This window comes from Dermacentor silvarum, chromosome 1 (genome assembly GCF_013339745.2).
Source record: "Dermacentor silvarum isolate Dsil-2018 chromosome 1, BIME_Dsil_1.4, whole genome shotgun sequence".
Lineage (NCBI taxonomy): Eukaryota > Metazoa > Arthropoda > Arachnida > Ixodida > Ixodidae > Dermacentor > Dermacentor silvarum.
Window position 1 is genome coordinate 19,634,427 of NC_051154.1, and position 21,006 is coordinate 19,655,432.

The following is a 21,006-nucleotide window of genomic DNA, read 5'->3' on the forward strand; positions in this document are numbered from 1 at the left end:
TCCTCCTCTTCCTCCCATTCCTCGTCATCATCATCTCTTCCATAATATTGTTTTCAGCGCGTCGCAATACAAAAATGGGCGAAACAGCCGAATACAGCTATTCGCTAAAAAAAAAAAGAAATCTCAAGGTGTACTCAACATGTGAATCCGTAATGACACTCGGCGCAATCGCAACGCCCTTAGAACGCATTGTCAAATCAGCCCTTAAAACGAGTATCGCAAACGCTTCGTCAAATCCCACTTCACCGCAAATAAATAAGTTGTGTGGCGGAGCGCAACGTCTGGCGTGCAAGGGGCGGAAAGAGACGGCGTCAGGTTGGCGGTGCCAGAGTTGTTCTTTTCTTATTTTGATTCGTGAAGCGAGTATGAGAGCAGCATTTACAAAATTACGTTAACATATGAAGTGCTGATGCATGACGATATTGGAAGTATCAAAAGACAGCATACTAACCACAGCTTGTACAAATGGTGATAAATCGCAATTCGCCGTCAGTAACGGCTTAAAATACCGAGCGGCCGAAGTCATTTACATTTACTGGCCCTTTATTTCAGTGTTTGAAAGTGCATGTTAAGCGCTCTTGCTGTCCAAAAGAAAACAAAATCCCGCAGAAACTCCTCTGGGAGTTGTCTAAGCATGCGTATAAGCATTGTGCCACGTGCTCATTTCCACGCAGCCCTGTGTCATTATCAATGTTATGAAACTTGACCCGACCAGTATAAACGACAGCGCTGCGGCGACACGAACTGCTGCGGATGGCGGCGTAAGGTGAATTGATGACGCACGCAAACTACTGCAGGTAGCGGTGCCAGGCGCGCTGATGACGTTGCGATCATTATAAGCCGTTATCGCTCTTTAGCGCGTTATCCATCCGCGTCGAACCATTATGAACCGTGATCAACCGTACTCCGGCGGCGGCTGCGTATGTCGCGGCCGCACGGGCCCTATCTTGAAAGCGATCTACGATAGGGGACAGAGTGCACCGAGTGCTGATAGCTTGGTGTGCGCTGTGTTCTCGCCGCTTAGTTCGCGTTGAAGCGAGACGCGCGGGCCCTATCCTTAAAGCGATCTGCTATGGGGACAGTGTGTTCCTCTACGAACCATTCTAGCGTAAAACGTTTGTGCGAATAAGGCACCAGCGTTTTGCGCATACGGACCCCTGCCCGTATTCACAAAACAGTTCGTAAGTTAGAAATGTTCGCAAGAATAAGCCCCAGACAATCGTGATAGCAAACATAATATTAGCGAACGTGAATGACCAATGGCAGAAGGCTCATACGATCGAAAAGCTTTGTCTTGTGAATTCGGCCTCTGGGCCCGCGTTCACAAAGCACTTGGTACGCTGCAGCAGTTAGCCCGAACAGAGGCCAGCCAAAAACGTGATTGCGGAGATACTATTTGCGAAGGTGGCCGGATAACGATAATCAAGCGTCAAGGATGAAAATCTTTGTGAATTCGACCTCCGAATAGATAGAACGAGCGCTCCATTTCCTTGTAATGCACTTGTACCTCCCGATGCCAACGAAACGAAGAGCCTACGTCATCGCTGACCTTTAAACCTGGAGATATGCCTAGAGTGAACCTCTTTCCCTGGGAGCCGATTCCCCTGCCTTTCTTGCGCCGCTCTGATTGTCCTTCTGTCTGTCTCGGAAGTTCTCTCGACCAACAAGGGCTTCTGAGATGGTCGACACGCAAGTGGCAATGTCACGAAAGAGCTTTCGCCGAAAAGGTAGAGAAGGAATCGGTCTTGCAAAAAGAGTGACTCCGAATACCTAGGCCCAACGTTGCGAAACATCAGTGCTAAGCTGAGACACCACCTTATGCCATCTTTCCGACTCCCGGACGATCCTTACGACAGTTATCAAAGCAGCTAGCTGCAGAGAAGGCACGTCGCGAGGCGCCAGTAACCTCTTGAGAGAGTGCGGCAACTATATACCAGAATTATTAGAGTGCTGTAAAAAAAAATTGACTAGCGAGTCTTATACCCGTAGCTTATCCTGTTTATGCTGCGATGATTTTACAGAACTTTTCGTACGTAAGAACAAAAGAGAGAGAGAGAGATACATGAGATGCGAAAGGCAGGGAGGTTACCCGGAAGGTAGATATCCAGTTTGCTACCCTACACTGGGGAATGGGTAAGCCGACTTGGCAACTTCAGCCGCCGTTCCTCGGTGTAGGGAGTCTGTTTCAGCGTAACTGGTTAAGTAATCTGTAGCCACCACAATCCACTTTTTCCCAAGTGAAGATGTAGGGAAGGGTTCAAGAAAGTCCACTCCAACTTGTTGAAATGGAGCTTGCGGTGGATCTATAGGCTGTAAAAGGCCTGCCGGTTTCACAGACGGCGATTTTCGCCTTTTTCACTCGCGGCAAGTCTTAACATATTGCTGAACTGAAGCTAACAATTTGGGCCAATAATAATTCAAACTAATCCTAGCGAACGTTCCACTAACGCCCAAATATCCAGATGTAGGTTCATCGTGACATGCTTGTAGAACTTATTGACGCATAGTTGCAGGGACTACAAGCAAAAACTTTTCGCGGTTTGGCTTAAAGTTTCTCTTGTATAGGACATTTCCTATGGCACGAACGATAACAGGCCTCTGGAAAAAATGCGTGGTACTTGGATGTTGAATCCTTCGAGGTGCTTAATGAGTGGTAGTAATTCTTCATCAGCGCGTTGACAACCGCCATCTGCAACGATTGGCCGCCGCCTGTTTTTACGAACTGCTTTAGCGTACGAAACCCAAACAAAATAGACGTGCCTTTAGATTACGTGCCCTCAAGTCACTAAGTTAGGGTATTAAGTTGACATGAACGCGATTAAGCTCGTTCATTCTTTGATAGCACTGAGTTTGGAACACATGTATATATAATATACATTCTTAAAATATTCAAGCTTGCACTCACGTGGAAGAACGGCCTCTGCTGTTATTTATTTTATGTAGCTACTTTACCAATAAGAAAAACTATAACGATTCTCTCTAATTATGACGTGATTTCCATTTGGTATTTTCTTAATGAAAATTTTGTTTTGTGGCTGTTGACGCAGGGCTATAGCTTGAAGGACTGAATTACATAGCATGAACTTGACAGAACACTGTTGCGGTCTGAAATCCTATCGGTTCAACATGCTGGTTGAAGTTTTTCGCATTCTGGACTAGATATACGCGTGGTTAGCCATGCCATCACGTGCAGTTGGTGGTTACACACGTTTGATAGGCCTTGCGCGTCATAAAAAATACAAAACGAACGCAAAGTCGGGATACAAACGCCTCAATTTCGCGTTCGCTAAACTGACTTGATCTGTATACGGGATGTGAGAAGGAAGTGCATGCTTTGACGCAATCACACTTGGCTCACGTGCAGGAGTGGGGTGCCCCACTCCTCGAACGAGACACTCTGGTCCCGTGCACCCATTTATTTACTCTTGACGTCGAGCTGTCAAGATGTGTTGTAGAGGTGGCGCTTAAGTATAGCATTCAAGAAAGGTTTACATGAGAGGCTGAGGAAAGGGTTGGCTCCTTGTACCAGACCAAAAACATTAGATGACCGTTCCTCCCCGTTTTGTTGGCACGGCCCTTACGATCTATCTGCCAAAAACAGATAATGGAGGTAAGATAATTGGGCATGGATGAGAAGTGCCGCTCACCGCAAAACACTGCGCTCGCCACCAGAGCTAATCAATGTCGACGGGGTAGGCGCGCCCCATTCTTCGAGCAAATAGCCGCGTCCCCTTCCCGCGTCGTCTGGCTGTTTCTTCGCGATGCGGCTCTCAGCGTCTCGCGATCCGCGCGTCGTCTCCCGTGACAGACGGCGAACAGCTGTTGCGCTCTCGCCGCCAGTGGCGCTCTTCTCTCCACTGCGCAGCGTAATCGTAAAAGGGTCCCGCGCGAGAATTCTTCGCGGGCTGCCAGCAGCTGGAAGGGCCAACGTTCTGGCGGTTTTGGTTGCGAGACACGCCGCATAATCTCACGCGACATCGGGACGCGCCTGCCTCGGTTCCTCGGGTCGATACGACGTACGTACGCGTCTCTTAGCGCGCCTCAGCCCGTGGATGCCCAGTTCGGACGCTCGCGACGTGCACGGAGGAAACATATACATTTAGGCTTTCTTCGATTTTTGTTTTGTTTGTTTTCTTCGAGGAGGGGAACGGCGGGCGACACGAAAAGTGGCAGAGCGGCACATATCGGTTGTGCGTGCCGGCTACAGGCGGCGACTGCAACGGAGCCGGAATGTGCATCGTGCATTGCGTGCGACGATGATGCATGCCGGACAGGGGGCGTCGCCAAGCTTCAAAAGTTTCGACTCAGTTGCCCGTTTCGGGGCGTATGCTTCCTGAATTTTACACCTGTGCCAGTCTCTATGTTTCGCTTGCAACACACAACGCGAGCGCAGGCCTTTGGATAGTTTATTTCAGTTTAGCTTTGTCTACTTTCCTTTGTCTTTTTTGGAGTTGCTGAGCTTGAATTCGCATGCGTCACGTTTTGAATTTTAAATCTTAGTGTCACAGCAGTGTCTGGTCAAAAGAAGCGCAACACTTTTTTTCGGGAAATCCGCTTTTGACGGACTGCATTTTCCGATATCGTGAATTTCGTAAACATTCCTGAATACTGTGAGATTATAATACACGGCGACCAAGTAAACAGTAATCAACAGCAAAAATTTGCCGTTCTTCGACTCAAGTAGCGCCACTAACTTTAAGTGTATATTTGATACGCTTATGGTATCTTCGGTTGTTTTAGAGCGCTTCGGCAATGCTACCAATTCTTGTAAGGGTGTACCATGGCTATATTTCAAACATAAGTGGGTTCTAACATTGATAATCGTGAAATGTACTCATTGGAACGGGCCTAATGTCGTAATAAGCTTAGCTGCCTATTATAGGACCTTGGCAGCGCTGCTTAAACGCCTTGAAATAACCAATTGAATATGCTACTAGAGTGTTAGAGTTATTGCACTAGCAAACTACTTGTAATGTTTGAGAAATTAACACGAGCATTGTAACTAAGCTGGGAGACACGTTGTTCTGAATAAGCACATTATAATTGTTCTCGTTGACCTATAGTGAGAGCTGTTTTGTTAGGAATTATATTATAATTAAACTTTTAGAATAAACAGAAGAACGCCGAAAGGCGAGAAAAAATAGTCGCCCTGAAATAGCTACTTTTGTATCATTTTGCAAAACGTATGGTACTTTGAGGTACTTAACACATATTTACGCTACAATGCCGAAGTGATTGTATTGTTCAAAAGCGATTATTTACCAAGTACTTTAGGTAAAACCTTGCCGGCGGTGATCGCGAAAAAATTATTTATATTTGCCTCCTCTTTAAACGACCAGTTACTGCAGACACCGCGATAAACTAGCAAACAATTATTTGCGGTTGCAAAAAATCTAATACAGTAGCAACAGTTTCGAACTTGGGTACATGCTTGAAGATAAAAAAATCTGCCGCTATAAAGTTACATGTATGCCCCTTCCTTCTAAGCGACTTTGTAGCGTGTAAGAGGCTTCGTCAAGACAATGTACAAATCGTCGACCATTCGTCGAGATGTGGCTGTTTTGTTCATGCCCTCGAGAATGAAATGCCGCATAATGACGGACATCGCATGTGCCCCTGCAGTTGCTTTTCATGGCTGCAACGGCTTGTGACGTTTGACCAGCTTTTCGTCATCGCAGAAGCACATTAAAAAAATTAATGAGCCATGCCATTCTGTGAAGGTCGATTACCAGCGAAACTGTTTAGCGAACGACACAGAGGTGACACAGAATTTTGAACAAAGGTACGAACATATTTATTGTCCTTACTGGTGGTCATCGTGACGATAGGTACGCACACACATTCGCGTTATTAAATCTGTCCGTGACGTAAGACAATGAATGCTCATGCCCCCTTAAGCAATGGCTCATACCCCCGCAAACGCGGCCTCCCCATTACGACGGCACAAGAGAAGTGAATTTCTACGATGGAATGATGAGTGGCAACGGTGCCAGCTGTGGAAGACGACGACGACGAACGCGCGAGCTGTGGCCACGAGCGCGTTCGCGCGGTTGCGCCGAGGGGGCTCGGACGGACGTTTCCCCTAGGCATGCACAGCGTTGCTGTTAAAAAAGCGGCGACAAAATGACAACGTTCTGCGCTCGTCCTTCCCTCAACCACATGCTTCAGCATTGCCCCACTTCTGCACTACATTCGGGAGACGACGCTTATGATGACGAATGCTTGAACGCCCCACGCTTCCAGACTGACATTTCATCTTCAGTCGGCGTCAGATACCAGGTGGGGCCGTAGTTGGAATTTTGACAGTTACGAGAAGGGTGATATGCATTACTTGTTGCGTGTCTACATTACGCTGGTTGGCGTAAGCACCATTACATTCTGTTCTACTGAGTGGTCTCTGGGGCTGTTGATAACTGTCTAGCCAGTTATTTTTCCGGGAACTGGGTACCATTCACGTCTCATCAGGACGCTATTCACACACAAAACTAGTGCCTACGCGGAACAAGCAGTTTAAATATTGTCGTTTAACGCCATATTCGCAACAACCAGACAGTTTAAAGTCGCTTAATTGTTCACATAAATGTCGGTGTTATTGTATCCTTAACATTTACAAACTGCGCTTCTGCTGCTAGATACGGGTTGTGTGTTTTTTTAAATTCTAGCACATTGTTTAAGCCAACAAAGTTCACACCGGTTACGTCACTGCAGATGAATTACGTTACCAGGTAGACACTATCTCCCAAAAAAAAAAAAAAGCAGAAGAAGGTGAAAGCAAATAATTCACTATATAAAATGATTACAACAATTAACTTAATTATAATCTTTCCGGCACATGTCCTTATTGGAAAGTTGAAGGGAGTCTAGTTCCATGCTTCTATGTTTCAAACTAGCCATGTAGGTCCAAACAACTGCCGTCAAATTACTCGTTCAATTCCCCTGATTGCGCACGCGGGACTGCAAAGCGCGGCCCGTGGTCCAAACCCTCCTGTGACGTAGAAGGGTGACGTAAAATAAAGCTACCTTCGAGCTTCCCTTTTGCACGAGGTGAAGCCGACTGGCGCTTTGCGCATCTGCCGATTGACAATACGCATGCTCAGTTCAGCAGCAAGGGCGAGCCAGGCATGGTACGACGACTTGAGCAAACCGGCAATCGGCTCCTTTTCGTGGCAAAACAAGGAAGCTTCATTCTACGACCCCTTCTACATCACAGTGGGGTTGGACCACGGGCCAGACTTCACTGCCCCGCGTGCTCAATGAGGTGAATTGAACGAGTAATTTGACGGCAGTTATTTGGACCTACATGGCTGGTTTGAAAGATAGAAACACCGGAACTAGACTTTTACGACGATTCCCTTCAATGTTCCAATAAAGACATGTGCCGTAATGTTTGCAATTAAATTAATCGATTTAATAGTTTGATTAGTGAATTAATTGCTTTCGTTTTTCTTGCAGATTATGTCCGCCTGGGAAGGTCATTTATTTGTAGTGACGTAAGTATTTTGTAGGGTCCTTTTTTTCCGTTTTCGAATAAAAAACACAAGCACACACTGTATAGCCACTTTGTGTTTCATGAGCTATACTTCGCAGAAAGCTCTTACCTAACCTCCAACGTGATGAATGGACTTCGCTTTGAGGAAGATTACTGTTATAACACGTCAGTGCTGAGCCTGCGTACACGTCAGCGTGGCCCTTTGAGGACCATTTCCCAAACTTGGTATAGCAGCGCTCTCGTTAGTGCTCGAGATGTCTCCGCCGGCTCAGGTTGTCGCCGGCAGATATGCATTGTGAGTGCTCCTGTACATCCACTCAAGAGCGCCAGAAAATGAACCGTGCCCTTTCTCATCTGCCTTGTGTGACGAAACTGAAAGTGTAGAACAATTCATGTGGTTATGACCCTGCTATAGGGTTAACCAATGCCTTCTCTAGAGCTTGTGGAAAGGAGCTCGCGCGTCACACATTGTGCTTTCGGAAGAACCAAGCGTTGTTCGGTAGAAAGTGTGGCGTCTGCTGCTCCATCTCTCGCGTTATGCCTGTGGTTTTTTTTTTCTTATTTTTTTTTTTTACAGGATTGATAGCTTACATCCATAGCCGTGTAAGAGACGACCAGGCAGAGCTACTGTTGAGAAAAAAACAACCGCGTGCAGTTATACCACAACTATAGACACATGAGCCCCCGTTGTCGTGACTCCGAGCTCGAACACAGGGTTTAAGTCTAAGTCAAGGTATCCACATTTAATTGAACACGTAGAGCAAAAGCGAGCGCGTGCATTTTGGATCATCTGTGGCAGCCAAAACAAGTCCGGTCCCCTCCACACTCACAATTCGCGTAAGTGTGGCATCACGGCCATATTTACCAGAGTGAGTTAACATCAAATGATAAAGGTATCTGCGTATTCCGTTTACAGCGATCCTTACGTCGCTTATCACGAGACGAGCATTCCTTGACGATAACGATCTTGAAAGTTAAGCCTTTGATATACTGAAGAAACTATACGAAGAATCTTTCATGCAAGTCTCCTTCCGTGGATGAGCAAGAAAGTGCCCTTGTCACCGCCAGAGGTGACACGAGCGAAAAAAAAAAAAAAAATGCTGTAAAACTTTAACTGTCTCGCCTTGATTTTATCCGAGATTTCTTCTTCAGCATTTAGGTTTTGTTTCTGCAATTTTACTTTTTCTGTGAATTTATGTACGAAGGTCCCAATGGAGTCGCTGCCTACGGAACATCTTACTGCGCATTTTATATTCTAAATCTATTTAATTCTGAACTTACAAAACTTGATTTGATTTAAAAAAGCAAGATCTTTGGACCACGGCCTCGTGCGCCACAATATTGATACTCTGGTTCCTGGAACAAGTGATCTACAGTGATCGCCCGTGAGTAATTCCCTGAGACTCACTGTGCGTGCGTCTGTCGATTGTCTCTGTTTTCCCCATATTTCTCAGATCCTTTGCCCTTGCTTCTATAGTGTAAGGCAGACAACCGGGTTCAGCCTCCGGGGTTGGCCACCCCACGTTTCCTTGGTTTCCCTCTGAGCGCTATGCATGACTCGATTTGGTTAAAAGGTGACAATTAATGTAATTCTATTAAATTAGAGGCCAGGACCTGACAGCAACGAGACGTCGGGCTGTCATCACTGCCGTGATCGGCGTATGACAGCCCTGCTGCCTCAGCTGCATACAACAAAACTTGACATGTCACGTGCACAGCATTCTACAAAACGTTAACGGGGTGAGTGCAGAAATGCACGCAAGAAAAAAAAAAAGCAAAGAAAATACAAACCTCTGTGATATTAGCGTCTAGTTAGGCTGTTACTTATTGTGACCAAATAATTTCAGTATAGGAATGAATAACGCACGAACAAAACTAATTCAATCTACCAAAATCTGAGAATGTGAAGGAAGAACTGGGTATTACTACTCGCCGGTTGCACTTGCGCCTTATGTTAGAACTCTTTCCGACCGGTTCAGTACGTACTGAAACTCTCTCAACTGTAAAAGCAGTTTCAAATGTTTCTTGCGGACCAAATTCACAGTGATTCCGCAACTACTACGTTCTTTGCCTACGTTTAGAATTCCTTTGGCAAGTGAACTCCAAATGATGGGCTCCCGAAAGTAGAGCTCGATATGTCGTCCCGATCAAAATTGAGAAAGCGAATGGCCTCTAGCTCCACAGCAACTTGCATTCTGTACAAAACTAACGAAGTCTGCGTCATAGGACCAATGAATCTTTTTATGTGCGTGTTTTGCTACAATTTTTGAATAGCGGGCTCTTCAGTAGCAAATCTTTTCATACTGTAGCACTTAAAAAAAAACGAATTTGCAAATACTTGCAGCGGAGAGAACAAGTGAGCTACATAAGCGTCACATAAAACGAAATAATTTGAAATATTGTAACTAATTTGGTTTATGTTCTGTTCTTTCTTTTTCTTTCGGGCGGGAAAGATGGTGGGGGCGAATCAATCGCGAACAACCTGCCAAACAAAAGGCATCCACTTCGTGGCACTTCATCTGTGTTCGCAGACCTGAGAGACTGGAGCATTTTCCCCAGAAAGCATTACAAAAAACGCCGGAAATCGGAGGGGAAAAAAAAAAACGGAGAACTCACCACGAAAACAGGCAGCTTAAAAAATGACCGTAGAAAAAAAAGGGGAAAAGCAAACTTGTGGTATATCATAGAACCAAAGTCTCGACTTCTTTTCAATTCTATGCGGAGAGTGAGTCGGTCATCAAATCTACAGTCCATTCCGGGTACTGGCTTACTTACTGCGAATCATCTTTCGAATTTCGTAAACTCTATGTCCAGCCTCTACACACATTCTGACCAGCGACTAGAGTTTGCGTGTCGAGGCCAGACGGTGAATGAACCAACGTCATTCTCCCAGGCACAGGAATATGCAACAGGGAAGGGTTATTACAGCAGTGTTGCTAATTGTGGCACGTTTACATGCGTAAAACGCGCACCGCTGGAATTCGGACACTCGGTTCACTGGCTGTTGGCAATGCGATTGCAGATCATGTACTGAGTAAAAGCGCAAGCTTAGCGACGTCATCAGTGAAAGAGAGAGTTTTATCAAATTCTTGCGGTCAACATAATGGCATGCGCAGCGCTCAGCGGCCGCTGAACGTGCGAATAGCACCATTATCTGAAATTAAAGTATCTATGTTCGTCTAAGTTTCAAACTCAACTATAGATATAGCTGCTTACTTTGCCAAACATTTGCCTGCTTCTTTATCAAAATTATGATTTATAGCAGCACGCAACAAAGGAGGCAATCCATGAAAGTCGGCCAACCTGTTCGAGACTTCCCAACAAGAGCCTTGGACAGCCGTTTTGCATACCACAAGCGCAGACGGGTCGCAAATGTGGGGTCCGACTCGAATGACTTTCCTTCGCGACCGTTACTGAGTCCAGTGGCGCTATACCATGCAACAGTGCTGAAAAATCATAACGGTACAAGGCAGCTCGCATGCCTTAGCGAAAAAAAAAAGAACACACCAAGTAATGCCATTTTCTACAGTATATACAAGTCCTCTCAGTGAGCCGATCAAAGCTGCGGCGTTCTTAGTGCGCGCCATTCGATTCAAAGCAGAGACGAAGGGTACGTCGTCCATCTCTCACCAGTGCAGTTCGACGGTGGGGTAGACGCCTTCCTGGGTGCTTGCCACTTCGCGGGACGAACTTGTGGAGGCCGTTTTTTTATACCGGCCGCCGGCTGCCCTTGCCGGGACTCTTCCCCTCTCCCCCACGCCCAACCCGGAGGCACTTTCGGCCGTCGACACGTGACCAGCCACGTCTGCGTGGGCGTGCATCGAGTGGGAGCGTGCGCGCCACTTTGCCGCCCGGCGCCCAATTGATGCGGCGTGACGTCACCCCGCGCGGTCCAATCGCCGACTCCGCGATTTGCGTGCGCGCTTTGGTGCCTCTTCTGCGAGAAAAAGCGCACCACTATCCTGCCTTCCTTTCTTTCCTGCTACTTGCCGTGTTTCGAACCCAGTGAGAGTTTGGTGGGGTATAATTGTTCTTATCTCTGGCTGATTATGCCCGTGGAGTTTGAGACAAGTGAATTGGTGACACCTGAAGGTTCTCAGACAACGCTCCCCAAAAAAAGGAGAAGTTGCATTCATGTGCTCTTTGTGCATCTGCGAAGAGATCAGAAGATGCGCCTCGTAATCGAGTCACGGGAATAATGAGAGAGAGAGAGAGAGAGAAGTGTCGCCAATTCCGCTTGTCTTTTCGTCTCTTTTGGTGCTCCAAGAACGCGAGAAGAACACTTCTCCTCAAGTTTAGATTCATTTAGCCCACATATCATTGCACAGAGATTTAATGCACAAGACTATATCCTTCCGTGAGAGTTACTTAACTCTTGGGCAAAAAGGAAAGTGAAGGAACAGAAAGTGCGGAAAAGCTTGAGCACACAGTTAACACGAGGCGATTTCGCGTTTTAAGATCTGTTGAGCCTTCAAGGGCAGATGATTTTACGACAAAAAGCTGACATGAGGAGAGAGAGCTTTAAGGCTTACCGACAGATTCTGGTGCTGCGATCCGTGCTATGCGTTTTCGCGACTCTTGTGCTCTTTGACAGCGTCTGTCTTCGCTTTTTTTTTTTTTTTTTTCTCCGCTTACAGTTGACCCCTTCGTGACATTTATTGGTGCTATTCATTACGACTTTCTGTGAACGTGGCGCACGCTCCCGTTGATGAGAGCGCACTGAGGATACTTTAACTCTCGTTGAGGTCTTGCTAAGGTCTTGTTTTTCTCATACCGAAGTTTCATGGCTGCCCCCCCCCCCCCCCCCCCATTTGTTTAGCATCTCTGCATCTTATATACATTTTTACGGCAACCCCCCTCCTCCCATCGGGACGCTAAACCCCAGAAGTCATTCAATCAAGATTGCAAACGGCCGATGCATAAAACTCAAGTGCTCGAACATGATGTTGCCATTCCATGCGCGTGCGCGGTGCGTGTGCGTGCGCGCGCAAACCCTGTTGCCCGGTGAGGATGCCGGATACTCGCCTGCGCTATGACATTGTAACGCCTGGTGACGTGACATGCGGTGTGAGCGCTATGTGTTGTTGTGCACTGGTGATAATTGGTTGATAAATTGATAAAAGCCGGGCATGGTCACCTGACGAATGACTCGCGACGGCATCGGTGAGAGACCGCATGAAGAAAAAACTCTCCCTAGTTTCGTCTCTAGCACTTTAGCAGCGGATTACGGCAATGGACCTCGGCATTTTTCACATTGAAGCACATGGTTAAATACCTTATATGCTGCAAGTGGGCCCAGAAGCAGTTCTCGCCCAGGTAGCTTCGCATTTCCTCTTCGTGTACCGATTTGTCTCCGTGCGGCACCTGCGGCGTCACCACTCACGAGCCACCACCATGCTGTGCCTTTCCTTGTCTATTTCTTTTTCACGAATACAACTGTGAGCGTGCTTTGCTCGAGAATACATCTCAGTGGTGGCTTTCATGATCAAGTCATCAGCCTTGGCATGCTGAATACGCCGGTTCCGGTTCTAGTGAGATCACTCATGCTAAGCGTCACTGGACTCTCCTACAACGCAGCAGGAAGCTTTCTTAGGAACTCTGAACGTTGTTGCCTCCTCTGTTGCCGTAGAATAGCTGAGGTGTTCACCTTGAACGAGACAGTTGTGGTGTCCGCGGCCAGAGGTGTCCCCCTTCACCCCTTCTTTTCCACCCTTAGCAAACTCGATTTTCACGTTTCGCATTCCCGTGCATCCTGACGCAAATACAGTCGAACGCGTCTACAACGAGCGCCCCTACAGCGAAATGACCAGTATAACGAAGGCTGTGTCCCGGCTGAATTCCTATCCTTTTTACATATTATGAGCACATCTACAACTAAGACCACTATAACAAATTTGCCTACACAACGAAGGGATTTGGACGTCCCTCATGGCTGATGTGTTGCTTTACAACGAACGTTACATAACGGTGCCACTATTGTAATCCGTAGGCGTCACCGAGGTGCGCCTTGCGCTAGAGCTAACGGCAGCGCTAGCGACGCACTTGACGAACGTGCTAATGCTAGACGTATAGTCTTGCTGCACTGCTACAGGAATCACTTAGCCCGTGCGTTGCTAGTTGTAACGCATTAGCGGGTGCGACGACTGACGAATACGTCGCAGTTGATGACGACGTGATCATATGTAATCGTAGCCGACAACCGACGACGTCTTCAAAGCAGTCTACGGCAGAAAGGACGCGAATGTCAGCTAAGGCAATAATGATGAAGACCCTGTAAACTAAATAATTTTGACGGCCAGGGAGGCGATAGCGGTATTCGACGAGCTCAACTTTACTTTTCGAAGTTCCTGCGTTTTGCCGCGGAGCTTGCCGTGACCCTCGGTGCAATACGCTTGGCTGCAGTCGCACACTTTATCAGACGAAATGTGCCCAAAACAAAAAAAAGGAACGAAAAAAAGCGACTTATTTCGCTAAGTGTATTGAATTCATGTTAAATAAAGGCTTTCTTTCTTTTTTTTAAACGTGCTTAGCCTGCTCTGCTATAGGCGGACGATGCCCGACCTTTACAACGAAGTGACCTGTGTAATGAAGAATTTTGAAGGTCCCGAGAACTACGTTCTAAAAGCGTTTGACTGTATGTAGATGAAATTCTGAAACGCTTCTGCCATTAGGACAGCTTACATCTGCGCTCTGCGGACTCCTTGGCGATGGGAACATTGACATGTAATTTTTAGTATGCTATGCCACATTTATACAGACAGCACGCGAAATGAAGCGGTTAATGAGCGGCGCTCATTTTTCCTTTGTAAGGGAATATGCATAGCTTCAAGAGCAACATTTACGTTTATTTTAATGCGATAGCATTATAGGCGGACTTCACCCACTTTGGCAGTATCTAACAGAAACATCTAGGTGTGTTGAGCGTACGCCAGCTCGTCACAGTGTGCACGAAGTCGCAAGTTTGTAAGAGATATGAGGTATAGAAACGTCGCTTGATAGCTTACAGCGTGCAGGGACGCCTGTGACGCACTGCGCGCAGCTGTCGAGACGTCGCAATCAAAATAATTTAAATATGTTATCGGTGCTTAGTCATGACCAAAATTTTTTTCTTTTTTTTAGTTTCACAAGGTCCAGAGCAAAAGTCTCCAATTTTCTCCAGCCGCCGCTGATTACCAGGAAGCTCTGTGCCTTGGAAACGATCAGAGTTCCTCGGAATTATAGCGGGCGCAAGAGCCATAGGTGTTGTCAGCGACACGCCGCATACGCAGGACGCAAACTCTTTTTGCGTTGTTTTTAGGGGTGTGGCTGAATATTCGAAATTTCAAATCCGAATCGAATATTCCGTGCTATTTGATTCGAGAATTCGCCATTCGAAGTTGTCGAACATTCGTCTCTTTCGAATATACCCGGGATAAAAATACTTGTTGCACTCTCGATGGAGACAGAACGATGTAACTGAGCACTGTTCCGGATGATTCTCCACTGCAGGGTAGCTGCGGTTGCTGCGCAGGAACACCACCAGTTCCTGAGCGAGCGAACGGGGCAAATAGCTTTTGTTCAATAATTTCCAGTCATTCAATAAGAATGGCTCGCTTTTAGGCAGCCGATATACAAAATTGCTCCGATTTAATGTTTGGCCAGTCTGACCACGTTTGCATACCTTTGAAACAAGCTGCGATGCTATAGTATGAGACTTTTCTCCTTCAGTGAACACAACATTGTGCGTGCACCTAGTAAGATGATGCGCCCTTGCTTAATCACTGTCCTTACCATGGCGTCACAGATAATTGAAAGCAAGTTGTTCGTCATTGACAAGCCCCTAGTCTAATTGTGAATGGTGTTACGTACATGTGCGAATGTAATAAACCTGTTTTTTTTTTTCATATAGAAAAGCTTCATATTGCATGTTGCCTTAGAAATGAAAAAAATATTGGCTATTCTATTCGATATTTGGGGGTAGTATTTCTCGAATATGTCGGGAAAATAGCTGACTGAGAATAAATGACAACAATATGGGTTAGTCACAATAAAGTAATATTACTATAGCTATATTCTTTCGTTCTTTAGTTCAAGTGCACGCGCCATTAGCACGCCCGCCTACTCCCGTGGTTTAAATTAAAAATAATTGCTCCATTGCATTGACGAAAAGAGTGAAACTAGATATGAACTTTGTTAAGTAGCAGGGATTGGCTGCATGCATAGCTTTGGAAAACTTGCGATTCTAGGAGCAAAATAAAAACCTTCGCTGTTTTCCATCTAATTTCACAACAGAGAGAGACAAGGAACTTTATTGGTATCGTAGGGATGAAGGGTTGGGCCCTTAGTCCAGGGCTCCAATGGCGATGGCGTGCTGAACCTGAGGGTTTCCGTTTCTTGGCACGGCCTTTCAGCTATCCAGGGTTGAGCTAGGGTTGGTGCTAGGTCTGTGTCCAGCGTTTCGACAGCGTTTCGTGAAATAATGTCGAGGTGCCCCACAGCCCGGTCAACGGGAGGAATAGGGTGTGCAACTGCCTTACAGCCACCGCGCCCTGTCGAGATTCCGTGTCCGCCTCGTCTGGGTTGGACAAAACTCTTCCTCCGGCGCCCGGTGAGTGAGTTCTCGGGCAGCTGCATGAGCGCAGTCATTTCCTACAGCCCACGAACGCTCTTGTGTGGTAAACGACTAACTGATTGCAAATAACTTGCCTGCAACAATTTTTTTTTTTGTTTTCTTTACTCTGGTACGCAAAGTACTTATTCCATTCTCACATATGACAAAGAGAGAGAGTGAGAAACGTCGTTTTATAACGTCGAGTGTAGAAAAAGCTAGACTGAAATCGACTTAACTGCGCAGTGCTTCACATTAGGCCGTTCTGGTACATTGAGGCTATACCCGAAGTGCGCTCTTTATGACAGCGATTTTGGATTAAATGGATTAAGTGCTCGCACTAAGCGGATTAAGTGGCTTAAGCGCTCAATGGACTTCTATTGTCTTCCTGCGCGACGGTGATACAACTTTACGAATTTCATATCACGCAATATCTAATTTACGCATTTCGATTAAAGAACAAATACCTAACGCTACGTTCAACTAGACTATTACTTATCTTGGTCAAAGCAAAAAATACGTTTGACTAGTGTATTTAATTAGAAGTAAAGATTACCTCTATGAGGTGTTTGTCGAGTTGAAAATTTTGAACAGCAAGTTGAGTTACTTCGCAACTTACGAGCACTGTTCTTTAGCCATACAAAGTGCGTAAACAGCTTTGCTCATGCACATAATATCCTACTGTTATAAAACACAAGTAACAACTCTTATAAAGTTTTCGTTGTTAGAAAACTCTTTCGACTATTTCGACCAGCGAATAAATAAAAATATCAGAAAGAGTTCATTTGGATCAGTTTTGCTCATGTTCCATACAATTCCCGAGTTCCAGCAAACATGAAACAAAGAGTTTAAGCCTCTGTGGCGCTCTATGGCACACATTTGCATCCAATAGGGGCTCGGTATAAAACCCCGCCCGTGAACCTAACTTTATATTTGGCATGTTGCCCAAGTGTACCTGCTACAGCGAGGGCAATATAGATAAAATAGGGCATTTCGCGGTGTTGATCACCTCTTTCTGGCATTCCTGATTTTTACGGTTCATAATTCTCCGAGCACTGGAACGCTGGCACAAAGATTACGAGCGATGAAAAGGAAAGTTGTAAGCTTACTTTTACGACAAATGGAGCAGATCACCGCTTTCAGGTTTTTTTTTTTTTTGCCAGTTTATGTTGCTATATCGGACGTACTTCACAGGATTAAAGGCGATTTTAAAGCCAATTAATCTGCAGTGGCAATACAAGGCCGTCAAATAGCTGAAGCATGCCAGAGGTTTAAGGTAGGCACGCTGTTTGTGCACGTATACTCCACAGTTAGCGACAGATACACGCAGTACCGACTGAAAAGCAGCAAGCATTTGTCTAATGGAGATTAGTGGAAATGGGTAAGTGATAGCGCTAAGAGAGGAAAAAAGCAATGTTCTCATGCGCCTCGGAGATTAAGCGTGTCCCGTGCCAAAGCACACAAGCGTGTGTCAATTAGCGATTACGGGAAAGCGATCGCTCGTGCTTCTGCGAAGAACGTCTCTCTGCTTCCACGGCACAGGGTGATTCTGGTTTACTGCTAGATGACTCTCTAGCGAAAAGAAAGAAAAATGAATGAGCAAGCGGGAGAAACTGCAGCCTGAAAAGTAGAGGCACTTGAGCTCGAGCAAGCGGCTAGATTAAAGAACACAGTCAACTACGAAGCTATTTTACACGAGAGAGAAAGAGAGAGAGAGAGTAAGAGAGCCCTTTCGGTCAACATGAATAGTTGCCTCGTGTAGAAATGTCAGAGATGGTCCGATTCCCACGCTTGCAAACCGTCGCCTTGAATCCGAGGTAAACCGAACTGACTGACGTTTTAATGCAGATCACATTGTTCCGCTTCATTCATAACTAGGAGAGTACATGATTCCTCCACAGCAAATGCAGAAGCTATAGAAGCAAAAAGTGAGGGGAGACTCCGGTCTACAGCCGGCGCCAGAAGTTTACGCACCACGAGATCTGAGGAAAAACCAAATATTTCCGATGTCTGGTTATCGGGGCCCGTATGCACAAAATTACAGCCAATCCTGGCATTGGACATACTGTTAGAGAAGGCGGCTGGCCAATGTCAAAGAGTACTTACGAACTAAGAACTTTGTGAATTTGGCCCCGGATTTCCAGACTGTAGTAGTATACGTGTGAACAACATGGTGTTGTAATCGTTTTACTCGCTACGGCCACAAACTTTATGAAACAGCTACGTTTTCTCCGATTCGATGGTACGGAAACGTTTCAGGCTCACTGCACGTGGTTCACGTAGTAATGTAGCGATTTCACGCTGGCCCCATTCATGGCACTCACTGTATCGCCATTGTGCGCATTCAACGAGCGCTGCAGCCCATTCTCGTCGTAATCGTTTATGTACGGCCGAATTGTTGCGAATTTACTATGTAGTTTGTAGTTGGTTTCCACGTTCGATAATAACGTTGCCTTATTGTTTCTATGGACAGTGCCTCGTTTAACCTCTGCGGTTGCGAAGCGATTATTGATGCTACCCTAAGCTATTTAGACGACTTACCGCTCAGAGAGCCCAAGACGCTGTTCTAGAGTGTCATAATCCCAACTAGCTACTAGACGCCCAGCTGCGCTTCTTAAAATGCTGAAAGTGACTGTTCGACCGCCTTTGAATGCGCTGTCAAGACACCATCGCGCGTACGGGTGCATCACTGTTGGTCGCTTTTCTTTTTTACTCTTCTCCGTCCCTTTCCCTCAATGTAGAGTAGCAAACGTGAAGCAGCCTAACTAGCCTTTCTTCCTTCTTTTTTTTCTTCTCTCTCTCTATTTATTTCGCTCACTGTCATGTATAGGAATATGTGCCTATATAGGCTAAGTAACACCGAAAAGCACTGAGACGCCATCCCCACCGGCCGGCTCTCGCTAGAATTCTGAATGACCTCGGACAAAGTATCGATTTCTATTGGTCGCACTGCAAAGAGCGCACAAAATACAGGCCGGCCACGAAAGGCCTGCACCAGCAGCTGATCGTTGGCGTACACCATGCGTGCGTCAAAGCATGCACTGGCCGCAGTCGGCGCATCTTTTCTATTGCACCTCTTGGACTACTTAAGAATGGCACTGAACAAGGTTACTGATACATAAGTAAGCGTGACCGGTGTCTTCGTCATCCGATACAAGGGAAACCACTTAGGTCCTTGACGCATGCAATCGCGCGAGGAGCGATACCACTGTTGCAGTCGTACGACAGCGAGCTAAGCTTGAACCGTGTTCTTGCTACTAATTAGTAAACACCATCCATGTTGTCCCGTGGCGCAGTAGGCACACAGAAAGACGACGCACGGCGATTAAGATAATTATCTCTTAGGCAAAATTGTACCTCAAAAAAGAAAGGAAAGAAAGAAAGAAAGTAGGCCAGTAGCGAAGAAGGCGACGTGTACAGGTGGTCGTGAATTAAAATGCTCTGGCTTACTATTTATAGACGTCATCGTATATCTCCGATAAACGTGCGGCTGTCATGACATTAGAGTAAACTGCCACATGCAGCACGATGAACAAAAGAATACAAGCTCTTTTACGCCAGAACAGCAACATCCCACGGGTGTGAATTTTCGATAGAAAAAAAAAAAAAACACATACACACAAACAACGTGTAAGTATATTTTGAGGTCAGTACAGAGAGACAGCGGAGACCTACATACACGTTGCGCTTAATTGGGTTTTAATGAGCTGCTACAAGTAGAACCGTGCAAATGGAACCACTGTGAAGATGCATTTACCTTATGTTTATAGAGGTTCACAGTTGCTCGCCATTAGGAAAATCGCGGTATACACGGTACATGTTAGTGCCATTTGCATTGCGCGATGGTATGGTATACTATTGGCGCAAGCGCTGGTTATGAACTGATACAAGGTCTGCACAAGGGTTCTGAGCTGAGCTAGTTGGTTTAAGTTCATCATGGCGAAACAGAGCAGACGACGGGACGGATGAAACTTGTCTGTTTCACCCGAACCGTCGTGTGCGTTGCTTCGCCATGATATAAGGTCACCTTTAAGCTATATACCGTGTAGCTCGAGCTAACTCATTACTTTTCTCTATTTGCCTATTAAGATGCCGAGTCACGATGAGGCGCATTCCTTTACAATGCTTCCAAGATTTCCAATTTCTCAGTTCATTATTTGATCGATCAGTAATTTTACCAGTTCTGCGAGCGAGCAATCAAGCAAGTGAGCGAGCCACAGTCACAAGTTGCATCGAGTACGAAACTGTGAGGCAGGGCTTCGCGCTTCCGCTGAAGGATGAGCACGCGGGTTGGATCGGCGATGAACAATCACTGGAGGGGGCCGGGATGAATGATCGCGCGCAGCCCTTTGGTGCAGTTAGTTATAAACGGTGTGACTGGCGTCGGCTTATGCAAGGCCGCGCATACTACGCCCCTATTATTGGTATTATCTTTTTCGTTCACGTTCTTAGCTTCTATACGACACAATGTGGCAGCACACGCTCGAACGAAGAATACACCGAATGACTCGCTGTATTAATTCTCGCAAGAACCGTGCAGCGCCGTGGAATCTAAAGCTGGCGTCTGCACGAAGTTGTCTGCATGTAATAATGTAAAATAATCTTGCGATCGGCTGGTATCTAATTACTGGCTGATCGCCGTGCTCAACGATGCGATGGCCAGCGATATAGCAGCTTCGAAAATTCGGTTTCTCATTGGACACTTCCAAATGTAGCGTCCACAACGACGCACAATTTCAATGAGAACCGCGACCACTGCACAAAAATATCTGCACACGGGCTTTCTCTTTCGCGTCCCCGCGAGAGCTTGGCCGGTATTTTGTAGCGATGCCCTTAATGTCATAATGCCTTTTCGCGCTTATCGCGCTTTGTCAGTGGTCAGAGCGACGGTCCTCTCGCGTTATCAACGTTGATATCATGAGCGGACCGT

At 46.2% G+C, this 21,006-nt stretch overlaps 1 protein-coding gene across 2 annotated transcripts in view; it reads right to left on the minus strand.

The window, feature by feature from the left end:
* Positions 1-21,006, minus strand: part of LOC119457570 (uncharacterized) — a 130,136-nt gene that overhangs the window by 42,758 nt on the left and 66,372 nt on the right. Inside the window, exon 1 of one of the 2 annotated variants that reach the window (XM_037719182.2) lies at positions 11,120-11,193. The exons of the other annotated variant lie outside the window; for it this stretch is intronic. The gene's annotated coding sequence lies outside the window, so the exon portion shown is untranslated. Of the gene's footprint in view, positions 1-11,119; positions 11,194-21,006 lie in introns of those variants that run through there. 2 annotated transcript variants of the gene reach the window in all.